This window comes from Alexandromys fortis, unplaced genomic scaffold, assembly GCF_014885135.2.
Source record: "Alexandromys fortis isolate MF-2015 unplaced genomic scaffold, M_Fortis_MF-2015_v1.1 scaffold_180, whole genome shotgun sequence".
In the NCBI taxonomy this organism is placed as follows: domain Eukaryota; kingdom Metazoa; phylum Chordata; class Mammalia; order Rodentia; family Cricetidae; genus Alexandromys; species Alexandromys fortis.
The window spans coordinates 328,084-340,155 of NW_026068143.1; positions in this window are offsets into that span (position 1 = coordinate 328,084).

Consider the following 12,072-nt stretch of genomic DNA (forward strand, 5'->3'; position numbering starts at 1 on the left):
AAAGCATTTAATTGTGATGGCTTATAGTTTCAGAAGTTCAATTCATCATGATCATGGTGAGAAGCATAGCTGCATGGAGGCAGTCATGGTACTGGAGAAGGAGCTTGGCGTTCTACCTCATTTATCCACAGGCATAGGAAGTAAAATGTGACACTGGGCATAGCTTGAGCATAGGAGACCTCAAAACCCACCTCTACAGTGACATACTTCCTTCAACAAGGCCATACCTACTCCAGCAAAGCCACACATATTAATAGTGCCACTCCCTTTTGGAGTAATTTTCTTTCAAACCTCCATACTGCTCTTTAAATTTAACTGATTATGTAAGAGAGGATACTTTGGTACTTCCAATCCTCCTGCCTCTAACTCCCAAGTGCTGAGAATACAAAAATACACCACTATGCCTGTGATTCAGAGACAGAAGGGAACCAAGAGGTTTGTACGTGGAAGACAAGCAGTCTCCTAATAGAGATATATCCACAGCCTTTGTTTTGTCTTTTTTTTAAATTGACTTTCAAATTTTTGCACTTCCATATACAACATTTCTTAAATTTGATATGTATAAAATCATACCTGACCATTCAACTTTTATACTTTCATTTGTCCCACCTTATAAAAGAAAGAGACAAGTCAACTAATCTCTAAGTTTAATTGAGTTTTCAAAACTCCTAGAAACAAAACAAGAAAACATGGGAAATATTGAGAAATTTCATTATGTTAATTATGCTTTCTTTTAGTAAAGAGAAGTAGTTTCTAATGTCTTGGTTTCAACAAAATCAAAGGAGGGACTAAGCTGTCATTTGGTAGGTCATGATAACTATAACTTTTATTATAGATAATTATGCAATCTTTGGTATATAATTAAGGAAGTACTCAACAATATTGTTTGAAATGAATTCATTTCATTCCCATCTACTATTTTATATGAACAGTGTTTCTTGACACCGAAGTCTACTAAAAATGCTGAATTTTATTTCATTTGAACAATAAGTAACATCAAGATATATGAATTAATTTTGCAAAAAAAAGAAACTCAAGTAAAATCCCCTTTCCTCACACTAAAAATATATTTGTGGTAATATCTTAAGTTTATTAAGTAAATTGCTTTGTAATGGATTCACTGTATTTTAACTAATTATGTGGTGATGGTTACAGTGAAAAGAGTCTGATGAATGTTGCAGGCCATAGCAGAAACAGGAAATAAGCATCCCTTACAATGTAAGTTTATATTATGGCAAAGATTAGGAGGTGATAAAAAAGAGTTTCAAAAATAAATATATATTACATTGAAATAAAATATTCTGGGCTGAGGAGAATGAAAATATGAGCACCCAAAAAAGTTATGTTATAAAATTTCTGACAGTTCAAAAGGAGTTTGCTTATATGCCTTTTAAGTTGATAGCAGATATTATACCAGGATGAAAACTGGTCCCATAAAATAAATTTCTTTTCAAATATAATGTTGGGGAGCAGCTGGAGAGATGGTTCAGTAATTAAGGGCACTTGCTACATGCACTTCCAGAGGACTGGTTTCATTCTCAGCATCCACATGACAACTGACAACTGTCTGCAACTTCTTCTGGTCACTGGTGGTACAAATCACAAATGTGGTGTACAGACATACATGCACATAAAACATGCATATGCATAAAATTAAAATTTTAATAAAATATCAAGATTTGACAGCCAGATATGGTAGCACAAATCTTTAATCCCAGAACTCAGAGGCAGAGGCAAAGAAGTCTTTTTGAGTTCCAGGCCACCTGCTTTACATAGAGAGTTCTAGGTCAGCCAGGCTAGATAATGAGGTCCTGTTTCAAAAAGAAAGAAAGAAAGAAAGAAAGAAAGAAAGAAAGAAAGAAAGAAAGGCAGACAGAAAGAAAGAAAGAAAGAAAGAAAGAAAGAAAGAAAGAAAGAAAGAAAGAAAGAAAGAAAGAAAGAAAGACAGACAGACTAAAAAGGGGGACAACCATGTGTCCTCCCTCTCATTCTCTGGCTGGGGACAGAGCTTGAAACTTCGAGAATGTTGGGCAAGGTCTGTATCTCTAAGCCACATCTTCAGTCCATCTTACCTTCCTCATGATCAAAACAAACTGCCACAAAACATCCAGCCCCAAGTGGGCTGAGCACACAGGAGAAAATATTCTCTATACAACAAGATTTGAAAATGTTTGAGCAAACTCTTCTCTCCCCATCAGCAGTTCCAAATAGGAATACAAACTTGTGTCCAAACAAGTCTGAGATAGATCTGTCTTAAATTGAATTCTAATGAGTTTCAAAGGAAAACTTTACAGAAAAACATTTATTAATGAGTGTGATCTGTTCAAATTTATGTGGACTAAGGAGTTCCATCAATTTGAAATGCACACACACACACACACACACACACACTGCCTGGAAAAATGGAAAAAAGCTGCTAAAGATGTTAGGTCAGTGTGTCATACCCACATTTAAACATTTATGAGGCCCATTGAATGTTGACGTGACTTCCCATGTTGTCATTGGCTTCATGTATACAAGACTCTGAGAAACTATCCAAGAAGGCATCCTGTTCTCCATTCCTGAGATAAATCAACGATAGGGCATCACCCACAGTTCGGACACTTCCTTTTCCCAACCCAAACATTCTTATAAAAATTTAATGAGAAATTTTTAAAACCTCTCACCAACATTGTTTGTACCAAGCAGCATACAGCTATAAACAGTCTTTGGGATTGGGGAGATTTAAGGCACTTCAAAGCCATGGGCTAAGCCCCCTAAAGCCAAGTTGTTCTCGTTCATTTTCTAAAGCACAGTATCTTAAAGTTTGATTCTTTAAAAACTGAGATAAATATTTTTTCCCTACACTGTATCTCACACTTAGAAATGAACATCTTATGAAAGTGCCATCTGGACCAATGCACTTTTCTTTTAAATGTAAAGAAACAGGAACCCACACGTGCTTTCTTCCTATGAATGTCTTCAGCATCCTAAATAGCACTCCTCACAGGCAGAAGGCAACATCTCTTAGCATGCTTTGACTCCTACTGAGAAGAGGAATTCCTGAGGCTCATTTCCTTCCCAGTGTCTCTAACCAGGGAAGAGGCTGATCCATCTTCTCTTAGTATAGTCTATGAGTCGGTGGCAGGAAAAAATAAATAAAGGCATTGCAATAAGTTTTAGACGTTTTTGCAAGTATCAATTAAAAAAAGATAAAAAGCCTTCTACTCTAAATGGTTTCGTTAGTATTCAACAATATATTTTTAAACTCTGACTTAAACAAATTATAAGGCAAAGCAGGTACAATAGTATTTACTAAAGACTAAAACAACCTTATGCACTTCTTGTGGTAAGCTTTGATGGTATAGCCCGGGCTTACCCTAATAGGGTTGGGTTACAAATAATTCTTCAGCTTTTCACAGGTCCTTCCTGGAAAGAAAGAATTATGAGTAACAACAATTCATTATTTCTTGTTTTAGTGCATATTTTGAAAGTTCTATAGCCAGGAGGAGCAGATAATTAGTTAAAGTCATTTCCTCTAGAACACAACAGTGTGTAATCCTCACCAATAATAAACTGTCTGAATAAATTTTCACTTTCAAAATGGGAGCTAAAAGGAAGCCAAAGTTTTGTGTTATATGTCTTGTGAGGTCAGTTCAGTTTACCTGTGCAAAGCAGTGAAGCATTGGATTACATGCCTGTATTCCCATGGGCAACTGTAATATTTCCTCCTGTTTGTAACAGACAGGTGTTGCATGCTCACCACAACATGGGAGAAAGTATGTATGGATGAGTGCATGTTTATATGCATGTATACATAGATACTCAATCTTGAGAAATGTGTTAATAGGGAACCATTATTCTAGTCTGTGCGTGCAAGTGTGTGAGTGTGGACATCAATATCCATACATATGGATGTCAGAGACAACCTTCAGTTCTGGTACCAACCTTCCTTCATGGATGAGACAGGATCTCTTTTATGTTCTTCACTGCTGCATACAACATGACAACTGGCCTTCCTGATTCTAGTGGTTCACCTATGTCCATCTCCCATCTCACTGTAGGAGCACTGAAATTATAGATGTATTACTGTGCCTGACTTTGCTTGGGGTCTGGGTATTTGAACCCAGATCCTCACACTTGCATGACAGGCACTTTATCCAGTGTTGAAATAGGAGCAGCAGGGCTGCGTCCCCGGCACCCGGCCGCCCGCATAGCTAGCTTATGCCCAGAAATAATTACATGGAAACTGTATTCTTTCAAACACTGCCTGGCCCGGCTAGTTCCAGCTTCTTATTGGCTAGCTCTTACATATTGTTCTAACCCATTTCTAATATTCTGTGTAGCCCACGAGCTGGCTTACCAGGGAGGATCTTAACCTGCATCNGAAGGGAAGGGAAGGGAAGGGAAGGGAAGGGAAGGGAAGGGAAGGGAAGAGAAGAGAAGAGAAGAGAAGAGAAGAGAAGAGAAGAGAAGAGAAGAGAAGAGAAGAGAAGAGAAGAGAAGAGAAGAGAAGAGAAGAGAAGAGAAGAATGTCAGGTATTTATAAACTTCAGAATTTCTTTCATAAAATTTGTTAGATAACAACTTTAATATATTATGAGGCACCTTAGTTTCCAAATTCAGAAGTTACACAAATCACAGCTGCAGACAAGCAGTGTCTTCTATGGAGGCATCACTGCGGACAGTTAAAACCTACCTTTGGTTGGAGGTTCCCATTCCAAACGGTTGCTAAGGACAAAGCTAATTGAAGTCATTGTGTCACTAATTTATTCCAATCACAAGGAAGACACAAAACCTTTCCCACAAACTTTTCCAGTGTCCCTACTTTGAATTCTTCTCCTGCTTGCATTTTCACCTAGCTTTTGCCCTCTATGAACTCTCCCTCCCTCAGCTCTCCAACCTACACTTCCAACAGGATCTCTCTCTTTGCCTTCATGCAAAGATTCCAAGGGTTAAAGACAGAACAAATCAAAAAAAAAAAAAAATGGTATTCTTCGGTAATGTGTAGAATTCAAGGGAGAATTGTTCACAGGCTTTAGAAATATTTCCAATTACCTACTATGAGTGTAGGCTACTAAGCATTGACCTGGGCTAATCAGAACTATCCTCCAAAGGAAGTTAGACCTCAGTCTGAAGTAAATCCCTGCCCAAGACCTATTGCAATTAACTTCAAAAGGCAGGCGCCTTTACACAAGTGGAAACAGCATTGCCATCTTGTTGTTGCTCAAACACCATCTACCAGAGATATGTTGTTATGGGCCTATTATTGCCAGCTCAAAAGCCAAGTAGCACCTTTCCCTCCTTCTTAGGCCCAATCAGACTTCTTTTTCCCGGATAGGCCGGATTTTAATACATTGAAATCCTGCAGAGGTAGATAATCCCCTCCTCAAATCCAGCCCTTCTGATAGGAGCTGGGATCTCAGACAACTGTACCTCTCTATCAACTCCTCACCACCAGAACTCTCAATTACATGTGTGAATTTAGACAGCCATAAATAATCAGGAGCTCAGGGGACAAACCATGCATTAACTTACCTATGCATCCTTTCATCCAGCCAGCCAACCATCCAGCCAATCAACCAAAAATGTAAACTAAGTGCTTAGTATGGGCCTGAGGCTGTACTAACCACTACATCACTAAACAAAATAAAGATCTTGCTCTACAGAGTGTATATTCCAGCAAGGGGTTGAAAAAAATATATTGTAGTATATTAAGTATTATAACTAAGTAGTTAGTATATTAAGTACTGTATTTAAAAAAAAAGCAAGAAAGAAAAGCTTTAGCAGGGTGTCCAATACTAAGGACAGGAAGAGGTGGTTGCGTATTAACATAAATGGCCAGGTTATATTAATACAAATTAACAAAAATTCATTCACACTGGCCTGGGGAAGTCGCTGAGTAGTAGAAGGCTTAATTGGAATGCACAGAGAAGACTGAGAACAGATGCTGAGAATGTATGCAGAATACCTCCAGCACAGCTTAAGAATACTCCCTACGGAGAATGCTCCTACCTAGATTGGCTAAACTTGCTTCCTTGATTCCACTATGTGCCATAAACCCTGTCTCCTTGTGTAATTGTATATAATAACTCTGCCTCTCTGTTCAGTTGTATGCAACAAGCCTACTTCTTTGTGCATATCTGTATAAAAAATATGGTGAGCTTCTAAGGCACCATGGTTTCTCAAGAAGAAAATCAGACCACCCAATCCCAGCACTCTATGTATACATCTGTATTTTTCTTTGATTCGTTTCTTCACTGCACCCAGGTAGGTCCATCTCTAGAGTCAGTATAGATTTTGTTTTTAATATGGTATTATGTTCTTAGCTATCAACATTATTCATTGAGCCCAATATTACATACGCAGTCTTCCCCAGTCTCAGAATCCCCGACCAGAGAAGAGCATTTGATACAAATGTTTAATCTACACTGACACACTCTTATCACCCAAAACTTAAGTTAAAATCAGGGGTGCCTCACATCCTACATTCTGGGGCTTTTGCTAAGGGCACAATGAAATGTAGCCACCATTATAAATTCATCCAGAAAAATCATAGTGTTCTAAAATTCCTCTGAGTTCCAACTCTTCATCCCTCACTCTTCCTAAATACTGACAACTCTGATCATTTTTCTGACTCCATAGTTTTAGCTTGTCCAGTATGGAGCGGGGATGAAATCTTATGTTAGGTAGCTTTTCCAGATTTGCTTATTTTAATTCACCATACACGTGTGATGTGCATTTAAATTGTTTCTTTGTCTTCAGATGACAGGAGGCTTGCATTTGCTTTGTTATTGTTGAGCTGTTTTTCTTTGTGGTGTTGGGGGATTAAACAGAGGACATGAAACATTCTAAGTAAGCAAGTAAGCCACACCACCAGCCCCGACTCACTTCTATTAGAACTATGATTGATACTATATTGTCTCTGCATACTACTTTTTCATATCTTGTCATTTCTTTCCTTGAAGGTGGGTGTCATTTACTGGGTACAAGAAACTTCTGAGACTAGACCTTTACTGACGTAGTGGCAAGATATTTGAGGAAGAAAGGCTCCTCGGGAGCCTTTACCTCTGACTGTCAACATCACAAGTGCTTCTCAATCCTCCCCAACCTGGAAAAGTGGCATTAAGACAGCTAGAGTGAGCCGGAGTTGTGAATTTCCCTTGCCTCAGGTCAGCTGCTCTTTGATAAATCCCCAGGAGATTAGACTGGCTATAAAGACTAAATGAACTTTTTCTTTTGCTCTTCCCCTCTTAGAAGTACAGGGGGATTTTTTTTCCAGTAGCCACTGCCAGAACCAGATGAAGATCCTATAGGCAAAATTCACAGAACTGTGCACACACACACACACACACACACACACACACACACACACCAAACTAGGCCCCTCCAAGAGATTCTGTTTTGAGACAGAGTCCTGCTATGTTCCTTAGCCTGGTATCCAATTCCAGGGCTCAAGGGATCCACATACCTCAGCCTCCCCAAGTTCAAGGATACCCAGCTTGGCACGATGCCTAATCATCCTAGAGTGTTCCGCTCTTAGAGTCCGACCCACTGATCCCTTCCTCTGTACATCAATAACAGTAGACAATTCCAAACCCTGGCACAATTTTCCAGGAAGGTTCCTGGTCATGGGTTTCTGCTGTGGCAAAGAGAGGTTCTCTATAGAGGTCTAACTGCTCTATTTTGAAGGCAGCAGTTTGCCCTGTGTTCTCTTATGTTTGGGGTCTAGAGATAATCGTGGGCATTTCTTTGTAATCAGCTTTTCACCTGTTAAGATAAAGGGGCAACCTCCAGGCCACTTAGTTATTCTGGAAAGCAGAGTAAGTTCAGGGGATTTTCTCAGGCTTCTGTTCTGAATTGGGGAACAAGCACATACCTCCCTAAGTTAGTTTATGCTACTAGGTGCATGACATTGAAGCTGGACTCACAATTCCATATTCAGAAGGGTTCCATATCCTCAAATAAATCTCAACTCTCCTCTCTCCCTTGTTATGGCTTGTATACTGATCTTTTCTTGCCACTTTCAGTTTTCCTAGTTGATTTTTAGTTTTTTTTTTTTTTTTTTTTCTGGACAGGGTCTCACTGGAATTTGCTATGTGATCTTGAACTCAGATATCCTCTTGCCTCTGCCACCTGAGTGCTGCTGGCTTTAAAGCTGTGTGCTACCATGCCTGGTATTCTCACTTTTATTTTCGTCAGGAGTAGCCATCTTGTGACACTTGCAACATGTTTATTACAGTCGCATAGATGGAAGAAGAAGAATTAGAGTCATCAAATGTAGCAAATTTGTTTAGATTTAAATGGAGGCTTCATGACAAAATTTTTTGTTTCAAGCAATCTTTAGGACATATTTATACTAAAATCGTTCCCTATTTATGTGAATTTACAACAAATTTAGCTGGACACATATTTTATCTGACAACCCCACATGGTATCCACTTAATCTTGGGAGCATTTGTTGGATGCCCACTATGAGCAGAAGACCTGTACAAAGCCGTGTTTCTTAAACTGTGATCCAAGGGCGCGAAGCAACAGCACCTGAAACTTGTGCATAATATATATATTCTCATGCTTCACAGTGGAGAAACCAAAGAAATTCTAAAGCCTTTCTCTCTCTCCCCCTCTGAAATCTGTTTAGCAAACTCTCCGGGTGGCTGTGTGAAAGTCTGAAAAGGCCTGATAAAGACAGCTCTGTTAGTATTCCACCCACATCACAGCTGAGTGTCCATCTTACAGCTGCTAAGCAGTTGGCTTCTAAAAGCATCCCAGCTGTCCCCCTTTAGCTGAAGAATTGCCCTCAGCTGTCACAACCACAGCTCCCAGAAAGTTATCTTCTAATGTGCAGTGACGTTCATATTCTCTCTCCTCTCTTTCATGTCTCTCTTTCATTCCCTCTCTTTCTCTCCCCCTCTCTCTTCTTTTCTATTTTTTGTTGTTGTTAATTGAGATAGTGTTCCATATGTTATAGACTGACCAGACAGATGAAAATAATCTTGAACGCCTGACACTCCTGCCTCCCATGTACCTGAATAATGAGCATGTCACAAGTACAAGGCTAGTCTGAGCTAGAGAGTGAGACCCTGCCCCATCCCTTAGCAGGAGAATGTGATGGTTTGAATGAGAATGGTTTCCATAGTCTCATATACCTAAATGGTTCAGCAGTTGGTAGATTATGGAGTGTGGCCTTATTGGAGAAGGTGTGGAACGAGGGGTAGGCTTTGGGGTTTCAAAAGCCTACTACAGGAGACCTCACTCTCTCCACCTGTTGTCTGCTGCCAAGATGGGAGGTTTCATTACTGCTCCAGCACCATATATATCTGCCTGCCTGCCACCATGATTCTTGCTGTCATGGACTAAGTCTCTTAAACTGTAAACAAGCCCCAATTGATTGCTTTCTAGTTTGCATTGATTATGGTGTCTCTTCCCAGCAACACAACAGTAACTAAGACAGAGAAAGGGGAAGAGGAGGAGCAGGAGAGGAACTGACTTTATACCCACCCAATGGGGCGAATTCTACAGTTTGCTTTATTCTCTACAGCAACAGTTCAATGCACAGAGCACATCTAGACTTTACAAGCAGCATGTTTTCCAGGTTCTTTTGCTTTCTCCTCCCTCCATATGAAACCAAATCCCTGTCTCTGGCTCTACTTCTACACAATCAGATACAAGATGACTAGGACAGGCAATGTTCATCAAAGGTTGTAATGCAAAGCACAAAAACAACACATGTGGCTAGCTAATAAAGAGCAGGACTAAAATAAGCACATGTAATATAACCACTGCAGCTCTTTCAGGATGGGATATTACCACAGTAGTTTTAGCACCACGTGTAAGAGGCAGGACTCACTCACCAAAACAGGGAAGAACAGGATGAATCCGACACAATTTTAAATGGCAGCATCAAAGATAACTGTGGTTGCCATTATTACCTTCTTGTGACTTACTGCATAGGAAGCAACAATGCAACCCAATTACCTCATGGATTAGAGCCCTTTGAGCACATTTTGGATGGAAACACACTCAAGGAAGATGCTCAATAAATGTTTGTTAAAGAAAACAAAGGCAGTGCTGATGGAGACACAGTCATGTGAATTAGAAACATGGAAAAAACTGCCAAGAGCAAAGGGAACCAGCACTTGAATGGGAGCCAAGTTTATTTCAAAGCAAGCCTTTGAGGTGACATAAATTTGAGACATCTGACTGAAGTTGTTCCTAGCTAGTTACGAGAAGGATGGCAAGAAATAGAAGGTGAAAGGTAGAAGAAAAACGTGTATAACACACAGTGGTCTCCTCTGGTGGTAATGGCATTTATATAAGCTGTCCTCATGTTCTAGCATGAATCCTTGGCATTAGATCACAGTTTTTAAAGCCTATAATGATTACTAAACAGAACCATCCACTAGCTCTTCTGAATGAGCTTTCAGAAATAGTTTAAAAGAATCTTTTTCATAAAGGACTTTTTAACTTAACAAAGATGCTTCTGTGTGGCAAGTAACTGTGAAAGAAGGTGGATTTCAAAGAGAAAAGCTTCAACTTATGAAGAACAGTAATGAGAACATAAGAACTATGGGAAATATTTTGTTATATAAAGAGTCCTGGCATTTTGGGCTAGGAGAATGTGTTAAAGGAAAAGGAACACATCTCAGGCAACTTCCTAGTTAACGTCTCTAACGCTTTGCTCTTTAAACCTGTGAAGATCTCAAGTTTGTGAAGGGAACTGGAGAAGAATTGTTAAAATAAATGTTCTATTATAAGAATAAAATGTGTCCTGGAGTAACCAATAGTGTGTGCTTAAGTACATACACATTTATGTTTCCCTGCTTGTTGCTAATAGCCAACAAGAAACCATGTCTAATCAATTGACACTTAACTGAACCTCACCAAAATAAAGAGAGAAAGGGGGGAGGGAGAGAGGGGAGATGGAAAGAAGGAAAGAAGGAAGGAAAGAAACTTGTCATATAGTCATGTTTTCTCCTATTAAAATTATTTATAACAGAAATCAGATGTAATAACAAGATTACAAACCTTTACCTGAACATAGTAATATATACCTGTAATCTGAGGATTAAGGAGGATGTGGAAAAAGTACTACTATCAGATCAAAGCCAGTCTGCTCTACAGGGTGAGATTCTGCATTTTAAAAAGCAAAGTTAAGGTTGGAGAGATGCCTCAGTGGATAAGTGATACGGGACAGAAGAAAAACAAAACTGCAAGAACTCTTTAGTTGCCACTAATCTCATAATCCTTTGGTTATATATTGACTCTAACAGTTTTTCTTAAGGTATGAGATGTATAAGATTAACACATGTGTATATACATATACATATATATTAAACTTTTTGTCGTGATATTAACTGTCATAAAGAGTACTAAATCTAGAAAAATACTTCATCTACCTTCCTGTACATGATTTTGAATTTGAGTCTCTATCAGTTTTCTGCAGTGAACCATGAGCACACCTAACAGAGAACTCAGGAAGCCTCCATGAGAAGGATGGATAAATGAATGAATCTAAAGAGAAAATTAATCAAAAATATATTTGTAAAAGGTCACAAATAAAGACAGGGAAAATGTCTCAGTCGATAAAATGCTTGTTGGACCAGTCTGTGGGCCTTAGTTAAATCCCAGCACCCATATAAAACAACAGGCAGGGCAGTGTATGGCTGCCATCCCAGAGTTGGGAGGCAAAAAGAGGACAATTTCTACGTCATACTGGCTATCAAGACTAGCCAAATTGACATGCTCCATGTTCCATGAAAAACCTTGTCTCAAACGGTAAAGGGGAATCCAACAAGTTAGCTCAGCAGATGGAGGTACCTGCACCAACCCTGACAGAGTTCCATCCTTAAGACTCACATGGTAGAAAAGAACTGACTTCAAAAAGTTGCCCTCTGGGATGTTCTATCAGGAACTCACCAAGGCCAGCTGGCCTGGGTCTGAAAAAGCCTGGGTCAAAACTGGTCTCGCTGAACATAGCGGACAAGGAGGACTACTGAGACCTCAAGAACAATGGCAACGGGTTTTTGATTCTACTGGACCTATTGGTTTCGTGGGAGCCTAGGCAGTTTCGTGGATGCTCACCTTACTAGA